We start from the raw sequence: 15,140 nt of genomic DNA, 5'->3' as shown, positions 1-15,140 counted from the left end.
CTGGGACTCACATTTCGGTGGCATACTCCTTTTATTTTCCCTTTGGTATGTTCTCCGACATTTCAACATGCTAAGAAAAGCATTCTACAATTTCCACCTGGGGCAAACTTGGAACATTTCATTCTAAAGTTCTGCTATTTCTAGTTAGTGAAATGATTTTAGAAGAATTTGAATAAGAGTAAAAATCACAGACTGATTGAAGAACCAGCACATCACTTGATTGCTTCTCTCTGTTTATATTTTCCAGCTCACACCTGAATTCCATATAGTTTTCATGGCCATTTAATAACATTTGAAAAATTGCTTTCTCTCTCCTCCTTCCTCCCCCAAAAAGAAAACTACCCGAAGAGAAAAATCAGTAGCCCTATATACCATTCATCCATTCATTTCATCTTTTGTTGATTTTGTAAGAAAGAAGCTATATGGGTGCTTAGCTTTAACTTTATAATTAAAATTCAGAATATGATACAATTATCTCTGTGTTGTATTAATGCACATGTCTGTGGTTTTTCAGGTAATTGACCATTTAAATTTGACAATTGTGATCCACTCCAAAAATATTTGTACTGTCCATTTCCCTATTTATTTTCCATATTCCTCTGTCCCTGAAAAATAATCCGTTGTTATAAAGGAGAAGCCATATGAGCATTTGGAGCCCTCCTACCCTGAGGGTAGTTGGGAAGTCTGTACTTTCATTTTTATTTTACTTTTTTATACTTTGCACTTTACAGTGTGATTCAAAGTTGCCGAGTCAAATGTAATCTTTGTGCTTACAAATAAATTCAAACAGCTTTGAAATTGTTTGTCACAATTTTCATTTGGGCCCTTAGAATCTTGCTTTCTTTTTGTAAAAGCCACATTTTGCATTCATAAACCATTGCATGTTGCTCATTTAACCCTGTTCCCACGCTCCACTCCAAATGCATTACTGAGTGACCCCGCATGTCAGCACTATAGCATTGTACAGTAAATAGAGTGTTTTGCTTCATAAATCAAGCATAGAACTTATAGCCAGCTTCAGCATAAAAAAGTCACTGAAATAATATGGCCCAGCTGCAGGAGAGAGACATTGTGTTCATAAAGCTAGCCTTAAATTACTGACATTTAAATCCAGATTTGACAAAACTAAGACTATTTTGGAGGATTCTGAGCAATCCTCATGAAATTCCAAATTTTTCTTTTGTTGTTTTGAAGGATATTCATTTTTGAAAGGAGAGGTTAGATTCCGTCCTCCCCACAGTTATCTTTGATGGTATCAGCAAGGCACTCTTGGGTGGCCAGTTCACATAATCATCCAAGTCACTTTGCAAATCGTTTATTTTTTCTTTGGGAACCTGCTCTCTGAGGCATAGCTCTCTGATACTATTGTGTCAATCAGCAGCGAAATGCAAAGGTGATTTGAAAAAATCAGGTTTGGGTTTCTCCCCCATCTAAATCAAATTGAACACTAACGTCTCATTGAGGATGTCCAAGGATAGAAACTAATTTTATTTTGAGAAGCAATTTGTATTTCTCTGTTGGAAAAAAAAGAAAGTCAAAAAGCCCGGCAATCAGCCAGACTTCCAGCTTTCACTGTTCTCTGTTCATTTTCCTTATAGGTAGCAGTTTTGAATTCAAAATTTAAAAAACACCAGAAGAACCCATATTTACAGTGCTCTCTCCGAAAGCATGCTTTGCAAATCACCTATAACGGTAACACCCTGTCATTGGAGGATTGTGAACATACTGGCTAGCTTAGGCCATAATCTCTCTAGTCAACGCAATTTGCTGAAGAAAATTAAAATTATTCTGTTTTCCCATTAAATTTCACTCTCCCTACCTCACCAAAAAATCTGCTTTTTAAAGCACAAAACTAAATGCTTATAACAAACATAATTAAAATAGTATAAGAATTAATGAGATATATGAAAAAGTGATACTTTTATCTTATTTTTCATGCAAGCAGATTGATATGCATTACCCACTTTGTTAAAAACATTTATCTAGTAACTATAACATGAGTTTGACCTGATTTTTTTTTTTTTAATTTAATGTCCTTACTAACAGGTAATTTCTTTGTTCACCCAGGATAGAAGAATGCAACTGAATTATATTCTTGAATAAATTGCCTTCTGGAATTCAACTACTTCTTTTGGAAAGTAGCAATATCTTCAAATTAACCTCAGTTAACACGAATGGACTAAAAAAATTGTTCAAGAATTTATGTAGTTCAAAAATTGTCAGATTTGTGGAAATGAATAATGTGTTTGGATTTTTGGAAGACCTTTACAAATTTTGAACCTCCTGCAGTTCCATTTGGTGTAAAGAATTATACTGTAAACAAGGGGCTCCATCTGTACTTTTGAAATAACTATTCAGTTTTCCATTTCAGTGCTCAGACAAATTGACACGACAAACTGAAAAGCAGAAGTTACTGTTCAAAGAAGTTCAAGAGTAAACATTTAGTCAACTCGTCTGCTCAGATTGAGAGAGATTCGGTGCACAGGAGTCTACAATTCTGAATGTAGATTCTAGAATGGCAATGAAGACAGTCAGGGAGTGGACCTTCCAGTTGCCTCAGGTCACATCTAAAATATGAATCTACCCATAGGGCCCTCACATTTCTAGGTATTTTGTATGCATTTTGCCACACTTAGGAATGAGAAGAAATATTTGTATTAAAACTTTATTTACTAACTTTAGCTTTTTTTCTGCCCCTTTCACTGCTGACTTCAGGCTACTATTTGGTCTCCATATTTGGCTAAGGGGATAAGAAATCACATTTCTAGGAAGCAGACCAAGGTGACAACAGCTGTCAGGAACTTCTTCCCTAGAACCCAGCAAGGGAAGTTATACAATGCTGTTTGAGTCATTATTTCAATTCAGCTCAACAGGAAATTACAGATCACCAATGCATAAGGTTTTATGATAGGTGCTCTGTGATCTGCTTCTAGCAGGAGCTGTCATGTTTAAACCAAAATGTAGGTAAATATAAATGGAGAGGAAGGAGAGCAATAAGTCCAGACTCCCACAGAACATTTGGTGCATGTCGTTCTCCTGATCTCAGCGTTTATTCCCCAGTGCTTTCTATTTAGGCCGATTGCTCCAGGATTCGGGGTCCAGTCCCAGTTTCTCCCATGATGCCCAAGAGTCATGCGTGCCCCAGTCAGACATGCATTCTCATTGTGTCTGCATGAAGCCCTGCACATCCTGTGAGAGACGATTCTCATGCCTCTTGCTTTTCAGTAGTGCACTTTCTTCTCATTTCCCATTCTTTACATGCTCTCTCCTTTCGGGGCTAATATAAAGCTTCCATTCTTGGTGCAATCATGCCTGCAGCACTGCATGGTGTGGCTGTACTCTCCTTCTACATCTTACAGCACCTATGGTCTCTACCATTAATTTGGAATACACCACGCATACCCTGGCATCGTGATCTATCTTGTCATATGTCTATTTTTCTCTCCAACGAGATCATGTGTTCTCTGAGAAATCACAATGTCTTTTTGTTCGCTTTGGCCTGAGTACATAGTAGGCTCTCAAGGACATTTGGCTGATTTAACGATGAAGCATTGTGTGGGAGTCTGTGAAATTGGATAAGTTAACGTGGTACATTCCCATGGCAGTTAATCTGTGCAGATTTGTGTTGGATTAAATTCATCAAACTTAGATAAGACTCTTTCTGCTACTGACTGGTGCAGTATTATTTCTTCCAGATGAAAAGACAACTAAATTTAAACCTCTCTAAAGTGTGGAATGCAATTGAAAGCAACTTAAATTCTGAAAGCGTTTTATTTATTACAAGAATACCATAAATTTCTGAGGTTGTCCCGCTCAGGGGAACATTTAGTAATTTCTTTACCAGTTAGATTATCTCCATTCAATGTCCTAAAAGAGATATCAAGGAAACTCCAGATGAGGATAAGGGATGGGAAGTAGCATTGAATCCATGTTTTTTAGCATTTCATTCTCCCTGACAACCCTGCAAGGTGGATGGAATTATCTTAATTGTATGCATGAGAAATCAAAAATTCAATTGTTAAATTAATTGTCCAAGGTACACAGAGACAATTCAAGCCTCTCTGTTTTTTGTCTCTTGTCCTACACCATCACTGTTGCAAAAAGAAAGCCTGCACTGTTCTGACAATTGGGTCGATGTCTCGTCAAAAATCCTCATTTTGTTCCAACAGGAACACTGCCAGCACTTCCCCCCATGTGTGGTGCTGTGGCATTTCTACAGATTTGGGATGTGGGAGTGATTCTGTTGCAAGGCAAATGTGGTTTGTTTCATCTGGTAGGATAAACCCTTTAGGTAGAAGGCTTCAGAGTCTTCCTCAGTTATGTTTTTCCCCTTGACCAAAGCTTGCAGCTCTGTGCAGTAATCTCATAGGTTACTTGGTTCTGTGTGAGAAGCTGTTAAGTCTGAGGGGATGGAACATCAAGACAGGTATCCTAGAGAGGGCCAGGATGATCACTAATGGAAGCTTCAGCAGACAAAGTTGGACCAGGGAGACATTTGGTCTATGTTTTGCATTGGACCTGTCAGTGCTCATCCATCACACCTCTTATGGGTAGCAGTGCTCCTGTAGTTTGTCTGTGGTCATCTCATGGTTTTTGTTTGTTTTGATCATGTTTTGCTTTCATAGGTCTCCCTGGAGTGGACTTGATTCTCCACTTCCCTTTCCTTTCTCCTTTCTCTGATCGGTACAAAGGTAACTTTGTTTATGTTCTAAGTGGCTCTTCATTTTTTCATTTACCAGCTCTGTTGATGCCCTGTCAACTCTGCTAGACTTGCTGTGGTGTCTCACAAGATGGCTGCCACAATTCTTCCTCTCCTTCTATGCATATGACACTTCTCTCCTTACAAATAAGGCCTAGACCCTTCCCCTGAAATCTGGCCTGGCCTTGTGACTTGCTTTAGTCAATAGAATGTGAAAGAAGTGATACTGGACAAGTTCTGATCCCAGCCCTCAGGAGGTCAGGAGGCTTCCGCTTTCTTTCTTGGAAGCCAGCTCTATGTAAAAATTCGAACTACCTCGAGATCACCATGTTGTAAAAAAGGCCTGGCTAGCCACTTAGAGAGACCTTGTGGGAAGAGAAAGAGAAATAGAAACTCAGCCGGCCCCCGTTGTTTCAGCCATCACAGCTGAGGCACCAGACGGCTGAGTGAAGGAGCCATCTTGGATCTCCCAGCAACCATCATGGGGAGCAAAGCAACCACTCAGCTAGGCCTAGAATAGATTACAAAATTGGAGAAATAATTTTTTCGTTGTTTTAAGCCACTGAGTTTTGGAGTGTTTCGTCATGCAGCAGTAAATAATTGAAACAGTTGTTTAAAGCATACATCCATAATCCACTGTGATATTCTAGAGCTGTGTGATACAATATGGTATTAGCCAAATGTGGTTGCTTAAATTTAAATTAATTAAAACTAAACAAATGTAAAAACGCAGTGTCTCAGTGTCTCTAGCCACATATGAGGTGCTCAGTAGCCTTTGTTTTGGAAAGCATATATGAAACCTTTCCATCATGAAAGAAAGTTCTGTGGGATCATAGTCATTTTCCATTTTCTGGAACTGTATGTTACTTATTTGTCAAGAAATATCAGTCCTAGGAAATTAGTTCAGTGGAGCGCAAGGCTTTTGTCAGGAGTAGAGACAGCTCCTCTGGCACAGGTGCACAGGAGCCAGGCTAGGTGTCAAATATCAGGCCAAGATGGTCTACCCTTAGCCTGTAGGCAGTGGGAGCAAAGGTTTTTAAAAGAGGGGGGTGACCTCAGCTTCCAAATATGTTCTTAGGGAAGGTGAATCTCATGCAGCATAAATTTACCTGGCTTCTACACTGAAAGGACCTCTCTTAATCTTGTTAGTCATTTGTTTATCCAAACTTTTATTGTCAACTGCTGTTTATTTATTCAATTATAATTTTAACTTACCCTCCTGGGGGTAGGGTAGGAATAGAATCAAGCCTATTTTCTGTCAATGGAGTAATTTGGCAACTCATTATGTCTCGACTTAATAGAATTGGCATAAAACACAACAAAAATCATGGTGCTGCTTAAAATATTACAGTTTTCCACAACATCACTGATAAAGATACATTTTTTACATCTTCTCTACACCAATAAAAATACAAATCTCAAAGTTTTTTGCTATGGGTTCTCTCATTATTGTTTTTAACATGAAGTAAAATAAATGTTCCTTATCTGTGTTGAAACTAAATCACAAACAACCTGGTCTACTATCAACCAAAGAACATAAAATAATTATATTGAATATATATATTATTATAACTATTATAACTAAAAGAAAAGTTATATTTGATTAGTTCAGTTTTGTAGTAATTCTCTTTTTGTAGAATGTGACATAAATCAGCTTATCTCAATTAAAACCAAATAAATTTCTAATAGCATAAACTGTAGGCCTCCTTCAATATATCTGTTTACTATTTTAAAAATAATAGTGCAACAGGGAGCTGGAAAGCTTTTGGCTTCCTCACTTTGAAGGTACAGATGTTGATCTTGGTATTGGTTCATTCTCTGGTGAGTGAGGTGACCATGGACAAGTTCCATCACCTATTAGATATGTCTATAGGAGGACCCCAAGGTCCCTTCAGCACTGCGTTCATTGATTCCACACTTTCGTATAAGCTCTTCCAGCTTGAGCTACTGAAAAAAAAAGATTCTTTTGACTCAAGATGTTACCAAGGTATAAAAAAAAAGCACTACAACTCTGCTGTTCCTCCCATTGGGACCTGATTCTTTGCTCCTCAAATAAAAAAAAAAAAAAAATTCAGGACTGAGTGTGAAGACCCACTGGTTCCTAAAATTTACCCCACCATGTTAGTTTGGGAGTGGTTAAAAGGAAAGAAAAAATAGAACATTTCTTTCTCAAAAAATATTTTTCTGTCTCTGACTCCCTGCCGTGCTCTCATTTTAATGTGTTGGTGGCTAGGTCATTTTCGTTTTTTCTCCCAGATCTTCATGATCGCAGCTACCATATTTATGTAGAGTATCTGCAGAGAATTCTCTCCCACACAGCTAAGAAGAAATTTTTGTTCTCAAAGCCATTTGTTGAAGTAACCATATGGATACTTCTCCCTCCTGTTATTCTGGTCTTGGGACTTTTTCTTATTTACATTCATCCTTGCTGCCTTCATTCTGTCCATCCACCCATCCATTAGTCCATAAGACACACATGAATTATAGACCTATTCTCATGACACTTCTGTAGGGCTATGAGAAATGAAAGATCATGCAGAAGTATCTTCTCCTGAATAGGGCAGTAAGGTAGCTGGAAAGATTTCCAATTCTTAACTTTGGAGGTGTAGATGGAGATCCTGGTATTGGCTTGTCCAGCGTAAGTTTTTTGTCTTTGGACAGGTTACATCTCCTGTAAGATATGTGAAGGGTGTTGGCAAAAGAGTGGAGATTATCTTGCCCTAGAAGGAGAGAAGCCCAAGAACAGCCCACAGGAGGCTCTCCCTCAGCTCAATGCACTGATGCTGGGTAACTGTGGGAGTGACAAAGGGCAAATTAGTTCCTCACCTGAACCCTCGTTACTCATTGTACCTTATCCTTATTTCCATAGGCACCAGAATTCTTTTTCTATTTCTGCCACCTTCCCTTTATCTTGCTTCATCTATGGCTACTGGAAAAACAGTCATCCTTCATTGCTCTCAGATGTATATCATCTATATGTATATCTATCAGCTATATGCATAATGCATCATGTAAAAAATAACTATGTTGAAAGTAGGATGCAATAGATCTACAGGACTGAGTAAATCTCATACATTAGAATATTTTCTTTCCAGTGCCTTATAAATCACAATGATCTCAAATATTCAGTGGAAATATCAACAAGTCTGATAGAGCTATCAAATTAAATATTCTAATTGTTAATTGGTAATATTTGCTAGGCACTTGCTACATGCCAGGTATAATGCTAACAGCATGAGAGGTATTATCTTATTTAATCCTCTTGACAAGCCTAGGAGGTAGGTGTCAATATCATCCACATGTTTCAAACAGAGAAATTACTATTCAGTAACATAACCAAGTTCTTACAGCTAAAAGGATGCTAAGCCAAGAGTCAAACCTAGTCAGGGTGGGTCCAGAGTTTCTCTCTTAGCCATCTTGTCTCTTTGATGCATTAAAAGCAAGCAAGCAAGTAAGCAAACAAACAAACAAACAAAAAGCTTCTCTGTCATCTCCTGCTCTCCACCCATAAGAGGCAACATTAAGACTCAGGTTTATTGAGAACCATGCCTATGCTCAGAAAATCCATCATGATTGTCAGCACAGAATGCTTTCATTCTGACTAGATGATCATCGAACAAGTCCTTGGAGGGCCATATGAGACCTTGATTCTGGTGTAAGCTGAACCACCAACCAGCTTCATGACCATCTCTGAGCTAATGAGCCAAACAACTGTTTTTGTTTCCTCTCTTTATCTATTCATATGACTTTTTTCCTTCACATTTTTCAGCTCACTGTTTTGAAAAGTTGTGACTTGATATATGAAGCCTCCTCTTTCTCATAGATTCTCTCTGTCTAGCCAGACACTAAGCTCCTATAGGCAGGAACTGTCTCATGTGAGATCTGCACCAGCACCTGGTGTTGGAGAACTGGAGTGAATTAACTGTTTCGAGATAGTTAGTGTCTTTTATTTTCTCCATCAATACCTGTCATGAGCATACCTCCCTCTCAGATGAAGAAAGAATTTTGGTGATAAACAATAATTAGTAGATCCCCATCAAGAGTTAGAAGAGGAAATCCAAAAAGTAAACAAATAAAACAGCAAAAGTAATTAAGAGCTGTCAGGCAAGTATCAGGAAGAGGTTGCAGCCTCAGCTGGATGGACACAGCTGGTCAGAGGCTAGAAGGAGCCCACAGCTTGGGGAGATGGAGTGTATGAGTGGGGAAGGAGAAGTGTCACCCTAGAAATGGACACATGAGGACAGACATTCATGACTTCATTTGAAAACATTTATTTATCACACCTTATATGTCACTAATATGGATTGGCTGTATCCCCCCACCCCCAACAAAATCTCATCTTGAATTCCCATGTGTTGTGGGAGGGACCCAGTGGGAGGTGGTTGAATCAGGGGGGCAGGTCTTTCCTGTGCTGTTCTCATGATAGTGAATAAGTCTCACAACATCTGATGGCTTTAAAAACAGGAGTTCCCCTGCACAAGCTGTCTCTCTCTGCCTGCTGCCGTCCATGTAAGATGTGACTTGCTCCTCCTTGCCTTCCACCATGATTGTGAGGCCTCCTCAGCCATGTGGAACTGTAAGTCCATTAAATCTCTTTCTTTTGTAAATTTCTCAGTCTCATGGTAATTCTTTTGTAAATTGTCCAGTCTTTATCAGCGGCGTGAAAACGGACTAATACAGTCATGTACTGAGCTACAAGGATAAATAAGACACAGCCTGGTTTTCTGAAGGCTTACATCTGGTAGGGAAGAGAGAGATCTAAATAAATAAAATCAATCAATCAGTAAGATAAATAAAATAAAGAGGGTACAGATTAACCTGGAGACACAAATGAATGATCTGCTTCATGGTAGAGGTCAGGCCCAAGAAGCCTTATGCAAGGAGAGTCCTGAGGTTTTCACCTGGATAAGAACAGGAGGTCATTCCGGTACCACATGAACCTAGGAAGCTGGCTGGCACAGATACTTGGCTGCAGGGACTTGCAGAGTTGGTTTCAGCTAGAGTACCAGGTGCTGTTGGTGGAGATCACAAAGATTGGGATGGGGGTATTTTTGGGTTCCATATGTCAGTCCATAGGTCAGGAAGAGCAGATAGAAAAGAAGGAATTTGGCAAAATTATACAGATACTCTTTCATTGCATCAAAACTTGTTGCTTATTTTTTTCCTTAATTTCAGTAACAACAAACATTTATGGGGCATTTCCTGTATGTTGCACACTGTGCTTAGCTCTGCACATGTAGTAAGGGTTGTTTTGCAACCTACTCTATGGTAGGAAGCTGGGAAGGATTCAAGGAAGGTGACATTACTTTGTAAACCGAAGGACCTGAAAATCTGTATCCAAAGACAAGAGCACAAGCAAGAAATAACTAGACAATACTATAAGAAACTATAGGGTTAACTGCTGCTGCATCCTGAAAGTAGCAAGGTAAGCAGGGGTACTTTGCTTCTGCAAAAGGACATCTTTGCAACTTAACATAGTTTTCATCTCTAAACACTGGACTGCTCTACGGGGCCTGAAGCAACATGGAGATTTGCTTAATGAACATACTGCAGACACAGGAGCTAAATGGTATTTATTAGTTTTACTTGTCCCTCCTATATTAACAAGTAATCACGTACTGATGCCAGAGGGTTCAAGGATGAATGAAGTCTAGAAACTGATAGGACATAAATAGTTAACAGTAAAACCTTGGGCCCTCTCTGAACCTTTCAAGGCAGCCAGTAAATTGAAAGCAGCAGTGAGAAAACAGAGCCACTTCTGCTCACCCATGGAAACAGTCAAGCTGCCACAATTTGCACAAGGTGCAACTAACAGATCAGCCTTCCAGAGGACCCGGTACACACTGCACATTGCGGCGGTCTCACCTCGGTCATAGAGTCTCTGCCTCCCAGCTGGGCTGAAGGAATTAGCTTGCACACCAGAATATTAATGTCAGCATCTTTTATCACATGAGTTGGAGATTTGCAACCATTTGAAAAAACCACCAACTCTGCTTGTGATTATCTGTGATTTAGAGAAAGGGGCAAAGTTATCATTGAAAAAAAAGTCTGTCATCAAATGTGTTGATGGCAGCCTCTGTATAAGAAAATGTCACTGAAAGCACTTGGAATGCTTTTTTATTTGTAAGCAATCATAACAATGTAAAATTAAACAAACCAAAAAATAAAAAACACCCAAAATTCTAGAAGGCGTTTTAAAAAGAGAATGAAAGGGATACTTCACCACTTCTACCCACCCCCCACAAATCCAACTGGCTATGAATTGGATATCAATGTAGACAGAGACACATCATAAAATATTTTGGGATTGTGTGCTGCTATTTGGTATATGTTGCCCATCTTGTTAGGATTGGGTGACAGGCCAAACAGGAAGACTCAGGGAAAGGTGGGGGAGTAATGGGATAGGGTTAAACTGGGGGTAAGGTAGGACTCAGGACTCACCCAGTAGGTAAAGTCTTGCTTTCCGCCATGGTCAGGACTCAGGGCAGCAGAAACCAACACAGTCCAACAGAGAGAAGCCAACTTTGACACTGGACAAGGTCTTCTTCAGGCATGAAACATCTCCTACTTTTAGGACGCAGATAATTAAGAACCCAGCCTCAGGTCTCTCAAGTTCTTACTTTTCTGTCACCAAATCCCAAAGTCAAAGCAATTTCTCCCTATGCTTCACAGATACTGTCTGAGGGTGCATCAAAGTCAACAAGAAACGTGCTCTCTGTCTTCTGGCCATGACCATTGTGAGACAGCAGGATGTTCTTATTATACACTCAGTGATGGTAAAAGTCTGTGCCAATAAAACCTATTACAACACAACTATCATGGATTTTTTTTTTTTTTTTTTGAGACGGAGTCTCACTCTGTTACCAGGCTGGAGTGTCATGGTGCAATCTCGACTCACTGCAACCTCTGCCTCTTGGGTTCAAGTGATTCTCCCGCCTTAGCCTCCTGAGTAGCTGGGACTACAGGCACGTGCCACCATACCCAGCTAATTTTTGTATTTTTCATAGAGACAGGGTTTCACCTTGTTGGCCAGGATGGTCTCAATCTCTTGACCTTGTGATCCGCCTGCCTTGACCTCCCAAAGCGCTGGGATTACAGGTGTGAGCCACCACGCCCAGCCTGCAGTTTTCTTAAAAAAAAAAAAAGACTTCAAAATAAAATTCTGCTATAACTTTTCTCATATGAATACTTTTTGTCTTAAGATCTTAACCTAGATAAATCATTTCCTTAAATACTTCATAAAGTGTGATGTGTAGTGCCTATCATGGTATATGTCTTCATTGAATCCCTCTCCAACTGCCCTTGGCCTCTTTCGGGATCTCTGCTTTGTCTTCTCTTATTTGTTACCCATTTTTTTTTAATGTGCTAATAACTAATGATATGTTCTGCCTTACCTCACCTGACACTGGAGAACGCCTGCATCAGCACATACTCACCTTTTTCCCATCCACAGAAGACAGCAGTTCTGTACACTGCAATTCCCTGTGATGTGCTCAACTTATAGGCTGTGACACTTTAAGAGGCAAGTCAATCCTAGTCTCATAATGACACACCATTGTGTGTTGGCATTGTCATTGAGAACTCTTCCCTGCCTGATCTTCCAGCATGTCAGTCAATATTCATTAGCCAAATGTAAGCTGAGTGTCTGTTAAACACTCAGTGGCAGGCACTAGATGATATTCACCCGCATGCTGGTCATGGTAACATGGAGTCAAATAATATCTAGTGCCCACCATCAGAGAGTGTTAGGTAAAGACAGGCACAGAAACAGTTGATCCTAGAGTCATGGTAGTGACATGCACAAATGTTATGCAGTGCATGCTGTAATGCCTGGCTGAAAAGCTTAGCTGTAGAGATTGATGGGACTCTGCAGATCTGGCTATCGAAATGTTCCTGGATCCTTTTGCTCTTCCTCATCCTTCTCTGTCACCTTGTATAGCCCAGTCCCAAAATTTACTGAGCCAAATGGTTTTCTGTCTTTAAACTCCAAATTCCACCCATCACTACGGACAGTTGACTTATCTTCTACCTTGCTAAACAATTCCAAGACTCCCTACCAAGATCCCATCCCTTTCCTTCTCTCTATGCCCAACAATCTCTTGGACTTCAGCTATCTTCATATCCTTCATGCCTCCATGGTAGGACATCTGCTCTTTCCAAGGCTAATTCCTCCTGATTTCATTGAGTTCTGCCTCCTTCTCTAAGAGCTCACTGTTCAACTAACCCCCATCTCTCCAGTGTTGTCAATTAGTCTCTCTCTGTTGCTTTTTTTTTACACATGTATGTCTTAACCTAAAAATATCCTCTCATATGCTGAGGGTTTTTTAAAAACAATGGTTTAGATTTTTTCTTCCCATCTTACTACGGCAGGTTCATATTATGCCTCTTAAAGGCTCCCAATGTTGTGCCCATACATGCATATTTTTTAAAGGAAAGATGAATGAATGAATTCCATGATACCTGTAGTTACATAATAATGGTCTAGTGGTGATATAGTAAATAGTGTATAAATTTGGGACTCAGTATTGTATTCTATACATCATCTAAATGACCTTGGAAAGTTACTTGAATTTTCTCTGCCACAATTTCCTCATCTGCGCAATAGGGATAATGACATTTATCTCACAGATAAGTCCATGAAGATCAACTGAGATGATAGATCTAAATTACTTGACATAGTCATTTTGTCACAGAGTGAATTCCCATAAATGCTAGTTCCTGCTACTTGAATTTCAGGAGATAATAGTTCACATAGACTAAATGAAGGCCAAAGTTACAGTAGTTATAAAGCAGTTATAGAGACTACTCTGGCCAAAGTATCATATTTGTTTAAGATATCAGAGCAATACTGGTGAACACATAAGTGACCAATTTACACACAGATATATCATTTTAGTATATACTCAATGAAGTAACATATTTTATAATACATTGTTTTGTCTGGGGATTGTTTTGTAGAAGGAGGCAGAGTGAATGATTGAAGCACATTGTTGTTTAATTGAAAATACTACTTTCACCTTATGAAAAACAGAGGCATATTAAATCACTGACTTCAAAAAATGTAAATTCCAGGTCAGTAGAGTCATTTGGCGACAATTGATGTTTTATAGGTCTGGATAAAAGGAGGTGTCTACTCCTATTTCCAGGAAGAATAACATTTCTAAAAGACTGCCATAAGCTCTCATCTGCAAAATTTCATCCATTTGGGACTTTGTCCTTAGGATAAAAGTAGACTCTTGTTCTCTCTGTTAAGGTGCTAACCAAAAAACAGTAGGCCCATATGAAAAGGAGGCATATTTAACATCTTAACAAAGTACATGGTTTTTAAGCAAGGGGCATTGTATATATTTTCATAAAACAACATATTTGCAATGGTAACATAGGCAGGCATTCTTTAGGCTGAATCTCTATTTCCTTCTCTTATAGCCTTGATTCCCTCTGGGCAACACATAGTTAAATACATTCCGGTTACTACAGGATTTTGAAACTTAAGAACAAGAAAGGAAAACGAGTAAGCAACTCTATAAGTCAACCTTTCTTCTTCTATCTCTATACATCATTTCTCCCATACAACCATCTAAATTATTTGGGATTCAGTTAAGGTTAGACAACAAAGTTTAATGAGTCCTCTTGTGAATTGAAAAGTACCTAGCACTTAAATGTATTGAATCTCAGGGCTTCTGTCATTCCCTGATCTGGTCCATAATTGGCCAAAAAGAAATTATTGACACTAGTACTGAGGTCATTTCTATAAAAATATGAAATCTTATCCATGTAATTGACAAAATACCACTAGCGATGTAAAGGGAACATGCCATTATGTTTGCATAAATATACTTTTAAAAAAGTATCTTATTTGGTATATATTTTATGAACAAATACCCACCACCAGAGAAGCAAATGACCTCTTTGTCCTCAGATCTCACTGTTCTCTGTAAAGTCTGTAATGCTTTCTTTATAGAATAAAGATCATAGACTTCAGGGAAACATCTTATGTCAATGAAGGCCTTTATTGTATTGTTTCTTTCCTTCTCATTTGTTCCTTTTCATTTTTAAATATAAATTAACCCTCTCTTCCTTTATCTTGCATGTTTGGATTCTTAACTAGATCATTAACTCTTCAGAAGACAGCAGCCAATATCTACCTCTAATTGACATTCATTAATAGCAAAGACATACTCTGCAAAGAGCAAGACTCTAACACATTGATTCTGTCTCTTGTTTTCTCAACCTATATTGGAAACACCTATGTTTCACTTCTTATTTCTGGAGCCAGATTGACTGTGGTCCTGTTGTGGATCTCTACAGATATAGGAGGAAGATATTTCTGAACATGGTGGAGGGAGATGCCTCTGCCTGTTCCTCCCATTAACCTCCAGCATCACCTACCCCATATGATACAACGTGACATCCAAATGTCCTTGAGGGAATATCAAAATCT

General features: G+C 38.9%; 1 long non-coding RNA gene across 1 annotated transcript in view; it reads right to left on the bottom strand.

The window, feature by feature from the left end:
* Nucleotides 1-12,173, bottom strand: part of LOC119620478 (uncharacterized) — a 32,513-nt gene extending 20,340 nt beyond the window's left edge. Inside the window, exon 1 of the long non-coding RNA XR_005236964.2 lies at nucleotides 12,136-12,173. This is a non-coding gene — a long non-coding RNA (uncharacterized lncRNA). The remainder of the gene's footprint in view (nucleotides 1-12,135) is intronic.
* Nucleotides 12,174-15,140: the final 2,967 nt, after the last annotated feature.

Source organism: Chlorocebus sabaeus, chromosome 18 (genome assembly GCF_047675955.1).
Source record: "Chlorocebus sabaeus isolate Y175 chromosome 18, mChlSab1.0.hap1, whole genome shotgun sequence".
NCBI classification, from domain to species: Eukaryota; Metazoa; Chordata; class Mammalia; order Primates; family Cercopithecidae; genus Chlorocebus; species Chlorocebus sabaeus.
This window is presented reverse-complemented; position numbering and strand designations above follow the sequence as displayed.